We start from the raw sequence: 7,856 nt of genomic DNA on the forward strand, positions 1-7,856 counted from the left end.
TGTTTGTGGGAGCCCAGCTGCCACTGCCCAGCCCTGCAGTTTTCTGATGCTCCTTCGGGTTTTTTGCTATACGTTAATCTGACAACCCATGTCCGGCTGACCCCTGTGGCTCCTGCTACAGCTTCAGAGTTTTTGCTACACTTTGTTTGTCATTTTGGGGTGTGCTCACCTCTGCTGTTCTGGCCTGCTGCTCCGACTTTCCTCCTATAGCCCTTTTTGCCATCTGGAGCAGCACCAGGACAGGCAGCCCGCTACGCGTTGGTAAGGGACGCACCTTTTCGCTCTCTTCTGCCGGTGTGCCTGCCATTTTTGCGTGAGGGAGACACGGCCAAGGCACAGCGCCCCTGCAGCCGCGGGGAGTCACCGCACCCTCCCTGCCCTCCGGCAGCCAGCAGCGCCCCTGCCGGCTATGCCTGGAACTGCATCAAGGGGAAAGTGCCCATGGCCGCGAGAAGGCTGTCACTGGGTTCTGTTTTTTGTTGCTGTGGTTGTTATTATTTGTTTGCCTTGTTGTACACACTAGTAAAGAACTGTTGTTCCTTTCCCTATATCTCTGCCTAAAAGCCCTGCAATTTCAACGTTATAATAATTTGGAGGGAAGGGGGAGTCACATTTTTAATTCCAAGGGACGTTCCTGCCTTCCTTGGCAGACACCCGTCCTTTAATCCAGGACACCAAGCCTATTCTTCCCATTAATTATCTCCTAAAAAAAAAAAAAAAAAAGTGGGCTGAAACATTGTGGTAATTTAGATGATCATCAGCTCACCATTCTTGCCAAATTGAATTGATTTTTCCTATCTTTAGACCAACATCAGGAATTGCATAAATATTAGGAAGACCAAAGAAAACAGGGTGGGAAATGGATTTTGAAGGGTATACCACTGGTACATATGAACTGCTAAAAGAAATGAGTACTTTAAATGCTATGGGCAAAAAGTACATTTCTATTTACAATTGACTAAAAGATTATATTTCATTCTACTTAGCACCTCCCTGCTCCTTAAAAGCCCTATATTTGGGTTTCTAGTTTATATTACAATCCATTATATACAGAAATAAAATTATTTACTCTAAAAGTTAAAAAGTACAAGCTGTTGCAGACCATCTGCTTATCAGTTCAACACAAATGCAATGCGATAGAAATACACCCTTTGCAAAGAATCTTGCTTTAAAGGGAAGAAGAGTTTGTAAATCAAGCTCATTTTACCTTTACAAAGTGTTGGGGAAGAAAGGTTGCAAAAAAGGATAGAAAGGAGTGAAATAAGAATATCTAATGTATGAAGATGTTTGTGCTCAATGTGTAAATAAGGCCAAGCAACTATCATTTCCTCTTATATACAAAAGAGCTAGGACACTAGAGGTGAGAAACTCTGTTTTAACAAATATAAGAAACAACATAATATAATGACAGGGAATAAAAGATAAGATATTAAGTTTAAACAAGGATTTTAGGTATTTGATTACAGTCTCTTTTTAAAGCCGGTTTCCTTCTACTCTGGAGAAGACAACCACATCACAGAATATCTTTGATAATATTTTTCTACACTTCTAATGCAGTAATATGCATAATTACTCATACCACACAAGGACATGATACCATGATACTATGTATGACCATACAACAATTTAAAGGGTTCTATTAACTTGCAGTGAGGACAAATTTTATTTGTGATCATATCTTGTACCTTTCAAGCACTTGGGCGTGTGAGACCACTACTGTGTCAAGCAAAAGAATGAGGTCTGGCACAAGAAGAGAGATTTTTTATTCCAACAAACCTACCTTTGATAACAGTGAAGTTGTCAGAAAAACATTAGCAAGCAAATTAACTTTTTGAAAGTACTCAGGAATACTGGGAGTTGGCCTTCCCCACTGAAATCATGTCTATGAAGTCTGCAAATCTTCACATGTTAATAAGAAGGAAACTCATACCTTCTATCAGAAATCCCTCCAATGCAGAAATTCCCAGCAAAGAATAAAGACAACTCTGTGTCCTTGGAAACAAGATATTGCTTTGGGTGCAAGTAACTGACATGGGATGTGGGACTGTCAAAACATAAGAGACTGAAATAATTAGGTTTTTTATTAAAATGTGTTTCTTTGATGCTCAGCTGTATAAATAAAGTGCAAATGTTTATATACTATAATTGACTCTTACTCCTTTTCTCACGTGTACATCCACAAGATTCACAGCCCTGCTTTTTAAAAATATCTTAGCATAACTGCAATTGTGGAAGTTGAACTTCGAAGTCTTAGAACTGATCCCTCGCCTCTTTCAGTAGGATTTGGCTGAAACCACTTGTAATCAGTTCAGAAAAAAACAGTACCATGATCAAACAGGAAAGTGTTATTTCTCCCCCCTCCAACATGTTTAAACAGGCCTTAGAAACTTACAGACATCAATACAGAAATAGATATTGTAATCATTAACTTTCTTTCAAGCTGTACCTCAATTAATACTATTGTTTTTGGGCTCCTTTTCACTTTCAAGCAAGTATTAAAAATGCTCAAAATATTTGGAAACAATTTAGCTTTTATTACTGCAGTTTCAACTTATTGCCAACCTTTGACCATATTAATTTCAGATATTTCCTGTATTTCAATGCTTCAAATTGTCTCTTTTTAATTTCTCTTGCTTCTGTACCTTTAATCACTTTCCATCATCCACTTCACTTTCATTTTTTTCTATTATCTTTTTTTCCCTATTTCAAACGATTTCTCAGGACAACAGCTCCACACTCTTGGATCTTCTGATTTTTAATTTACCCTCTCAATACTTTACCTTTTTTCCCCAGGTTTTCACCTCCTCTCCTATATGTTACTGCATAAGCAGTATGTATTTTTAATATCATACAGCAGAGAACATCTGCTGAGAGAAAAATATAATGTAAGATTGTATGCCAATAGGAAAGTTGTGACAGAGGCAAAATTAAAGTAACTCAGTATGTGGATGAATCAGAGAGATTTTAAGGTATTGTTCCTTCTCATTGTGCTTTGAAATTTTTCTGGGGGTGAATTACTGCCCCTTTCACTTGTCCATTGATTTTAAGTAAATTTCCTAATTTTTTTTTTTGTTTTTTCCCTAGAGTAATTCTTGTCTCTTGACCATTTTTCTGGACTCCAAACTTGTCAAGAAAGGAATCTTAGCACTCCATTCACAAAAATCCAGCTCAAAATGGAAGGAAGAAATGCTGTCTTTAAAATGTGAACTTAAAATATTACAGAGTGGGTGAGATCTTGTGGAGGCAAGCTAAGCTTACAGTTAACAATAGTATGGGTAAAATAACCAGGAAATAAATGCTAACTGTTTTCATAAATATATTTAAATGTGGGTTGGTTTTAGTGTTTCTTTTTGGTTTTTTGTTTGTTTGTTTATTTTTGGTTTGTCTGTTTGTTTTTTTTCTGCTTTACCCTTAGAGAAATTAAGAATGGCAGAAATTAAAAATTGGCTTCCCTGAGGTGACAATGGGCAATCTCAGATAAAACTTTGGATTTTATGAATATCCAACCTAGAATAATCTAGTATTTTACCAAATATTAAGGATAATATTGAGCAATTTTTAATGGACAAAATAGACAAAATTATTAAATTTTTCTCTAGGAGAGAAGTTGAATTTTCATGACTATAGGAGATTGCAGGAAATTTATTTTACTTACACAATAAGAACTCATCAACAACAATCTCATCAGATTATACTAGGATCTGAAAGTTCAAAAAAATAGAAATTTCAAAGGCCCTTACACCACTACTTGAACTACCCCATAGAATCCTACTAGTAAAACTTGTATCTAATTCACACTAGGTGTCTTTCTCAAACAGATAATTGAGATATTTCTATGATGCTTCTTTTCTTCAATTACTGAACTTCTGAACAAAATTTAATGAGATGATTTTTATCAAATAAATTGTTACTTTAACTGGCAAAAATTTGAACATTCATGCTTAGTGGTAATATTCTGTCTCTAGCTCACCTAATTATATGCAGGTATTTCAATAAGTGTGGAATACAGAAATTACTAATTTTAAAATTTCAGTACAGAACTCAGTTTTTATTTGGTAGCTGAAACTTTAAGGTGGCCTCTGGCTGCAACTTACAGTACAAGTTTCTGTACCTAGTTTTCAGTGTTTTAAAAATTTTACTATTCACAAGTAGAAAGTGCCTAAAACGTGGGAGGCAGTCAAAGATAGCATATAATTATGATAAGATATTAAGAAAGCAAGTGTAATACAAATTTCAAATGTTATTTTGGAATTATTATTATTGAATTTTGCATCTGAAATGAACAAATGAATTTTGAGAATGGCCTTCCATGAGCTGGCATTAATTTAGTACATTGTCAGTGGCCCACAGTTTGTGCTATGTATGGCTTCAAGGGTTTTTTTTAGGTACCAAAGTATCTGAAGCACTTGTCTTGCCAAAAGCTATTAATAAATGCTTCATTCATGTGGGATACTTATGCAAGTATAGTGGAGGTATGTAAATGGCAACAGAATAAAGGCAGAATCCTCTTTATTACCCTTGTAATCCTAATTCTGCTGCCTTCAGCAGTGTTAACTTCTGAGAAACAATGGGAGTACTGAAAAATCAATCCTACATATGGCCTTTTACAGGAAATAAAAAGCCTGAGAAAAAAAACTCAGCTGGGCTAGGGTAAGATTATATTATAATCACCAACTCACCATTTCAGCATAATGGCCACATCTTCTTTTCATCAGTTTTCCTTTCCAGTTTTCCGTCTTGAGGAAGTGAAACTGCAAGGAAAAATTTATAATAATTTTAAAGTCAACCTGTTACTTCCAGTTTTTGGGCTGACCCTGTGAGATATTTTTATTAAAAAACAACAACAAAAAAAATAGAATTAACTGAAAGGGTGAAGAGAGGAATTTCAAAAATTAAAAATTAAGCCCCTGAATCATAAAACTATTTTTCACATTTCACAAGTCGTATCTTGAGTGCTTCCAAAAAAGCCCTCATATAGTGTATGTGATGGGCATGTTTGTATATTTTGCATGCAAAAAGTTTATATAAAAAATTTAGGCCCAAAATTATTTTGCGAAGGCTGCAGATATTAAAGATCAATCTACCTACACAGCTGCCATCTAATTTAAATTTGCATCCAATCTTCAGTAATTATGAATACACATATATACATGCATACACACACACACACACACACACACACACACACACACACTAACAATATACTATACTAGATTGAATAAAGATCCTGTATAAATGAAATCTCTACACACTTCTGTGAGAAGCAACAGAAGTAAAGAAAAGGATCCATTAGGGTGCATTGTTATAGGTTTCCGAGTGGGTATTAAATATTGACAAATACTTTTCTTCCCAAGAAGAAGAAAAAGTCAAATTAATTGAGTTTTGAGCATTTATTTCAGAAAAGATTATAGATTTATGTACTAAGATATTATCCTACTTTTGCTATTCATAAGATGACCTTCAATTGAACTGTAAAAAGTAAATGGCAGGAATGTTTCCTGAAAAAAGTTTAATGAGGATACAAGAGATTAATGAATATATTTGTGTTGGACACTCTCCTCTGTAAACCATATTCAGAGTGATAGAATCATGTTATTTATTGTATTTTTTTCAGATAATTTGCAATGTTAATTTATATGAGTTTGATATCGCTTTTGTCTTCTAGTTGTGTGTTATTCTGAGAAATCCCTGGGGAAGGAAAGGATTTATATGCTTTGTGTACACATTCTGCAGACTAAGCACTCTGGCATAATTATTTTTGGCACTCACTAACTGATTAAAACATCCAATTTAACTCATGATCAGTAAGATTAAGCCTTTTTAATATACCTCAAAAGTAAATTATCATTTGCTACTCAAACATTCCATTCTGCTCATGTCTCTCATAAAGCTGTTCTTTTATTTTGTTAACGTACCTTTTAACAAGGATTCCTTTTTATTTCTTCCTTTGGGCAAAACTGTTTTCTCTTTTAGAGAGGTAGGAAAAAATAGGAGCTAGAAGCTGACTATGCTACAACATGTCTTTCTAATGTCATACCACGTATAAGTTACCTCTTCTGTGTGTGTGTGTGTGTGTGTGTGTGTGTGTGTATGTTCTGTTCAGACTCAGTTGTTAAAGAAAACATCCTTGCTTTGTATTTACTTGATGTGCAGACAAATGTACAAACAGCCGTTATGAGGAAATAATATTTTGAAAAATAATTTGCATGACTCAGAAGAGTATTGACTCTTATTTCATTTTGCAACAGTTTTTTTAGGAAGAGTTACATTTTAATTTTGCAAGAAAGCCATTTGAAAGCATGTTGTAACAATACCTTAGCATTGAAACTTGGAGGGAAGAAAACTAGTCTCTCCAAGAGAATGCAAAACCCTCTTCAGCCCTGTATGAGGAAGGAAATACTTTTTGCAGAGCCCGAAAGGGCATGAGCACCCAGAAAGTTATTGCTGAAAATAAAATTACACAATGCTCTTTGATCAGCACAAATAGTGTTCTCTGCTTACCTAGGACTGACATGGAAGTCAAAGACAGCCACAGGAAAGCCATCATAAACATAAAGCAAAGTGGTGAGTGTAGATTTTGCAGAGTGTTAATCACCTAGATTTTGTTCAATTAGCTCAGCATGGTGTATCTGTTATTAAAGAAAAATTGTGTCAACTTGGCTTTCTTATGTGATGCCACTTACATGATGCCATCAATACAAGCTTTTACCACCAATACAGTTCCCTGTAAAAATTGCATCTGACCTGCAGGAAATATACTTTTGTGATCAGCGCTCTTAATATTTCGAAACAGAGGCAAAAGTTGGGCAACAGTTCAGAAAATGTTCAATGTGAAATAAACCAATGTAAAATCAAACACCTACTTTCAGAACTAGTATGTGCTTCCCTTATTTGTCTTTCCACACAGAAAAGGGTTGTCATAGAAGCAAGCTACTATCGGGATTTAGAAACTTGAAAAAATAACTCTTTGTGTCTAATAACACCAAAGGAAACAGCTTCCGAGAAGGCAGTTCCAGGCAGTTCTCCATGCCCAGCCAAGTTCATTAGCAGGCTGCACTCTCGGCAGTGATGCAATATCCCTCTGCTTTAACTGATTTATTTTAAGCACAGGAAGAAAAGTCAAGACTGAACAAATAAGAAAACAATTGTTTTTGGCTTGTTGTGGTGGAGTTTACATGTAGAGGTGCCTTCTAGTCTAGTTGCTGAAGGGGAAACAAGTACAAATATCTGTGCCTTGGCTGTTAGGGTCTGATTATAAGCACTGTGCTAGAGAATTCATGGATTATTCATGTGTAATTACAGATAGCTATTGTGCTCTTTTAAATCATCCCTATAGCCCATTATGGCCCATAACAACTGAAATAGCAATTGTCATAGTAAGGTTTGGGCTCTGTCATAGAGTGTAGGCTCTAATCAATAATGATGAATGGTAAAATTTAGCATCAAGCCAGAGAAAGTCTAGTTGCCTCTTGCCATAAATCTGTGCAAATATCAAGTTGTGCAGCTGCTGTATCTGGAAATCTAAAAGGCAACACTCTCCCTCTACCCCCTATGCATGCACCTCTATAAAAGTTGAAAAAGGAGAAATGTGCAATATGTCCATTCTAATAATCCACATGCTGTTAAGACACTTTTCTATTTATTCAAAGCAGGGTGAACCCTAGGTTGTTTTCAAGGTCAATTCCAGGTGAAAGGGGGGTCATCTGGAGGCCACCTCGACTCCCATGCAGGTCAATAACGTCTCCTCGCTGCCCCAGAAGACAAGCTGCTCACACCCAATCAATCCACAAACACTCCTGCGCACCCAGTGTAATGAACAGTGAATAAATGTAGCCTATCATCACAAAACATGCTTA

General features: G+C 35.9%; 1 long non-coding RNA gene across 1 annotated transcript in view; it reads right to left on the reverse strand.

Moving 5' to 3' along the window:
* Nucleotides 1–402: 402 nt before the first annotated feature.
* The window catches only part of LOC148219760 (uncharacterized), an 82,692-nt gene continuing 75,238 nt past the window's right edge, over nt 403–7,856 (reverse strand). Inside the window, exon 4 of the long non-coding RNA XR_015799345.1 lies at nt 403–4,751. This is a non-coding gene — a long non-coding RNA (uncharacterized LOC148219760). The remainder of the gene's footprint in view (nt 4,752–7,856) is intronic.

Source organism: Sturnus vulgaris, chromosome Z (assembly GCF_052056855.1).
Source record: "Sturnus vulgaris isolate bStuVul1 chromosome Z, bStuVul1.hap1, whole genome shotgun sequence".
Classification (NCBI taxonomy): domain Eukaryota; kingdom Metazoa; phylum Chordata; class Aves; order Passeriformes; family Sturnidae; genus Sturnus; species Sturnus vulgaris.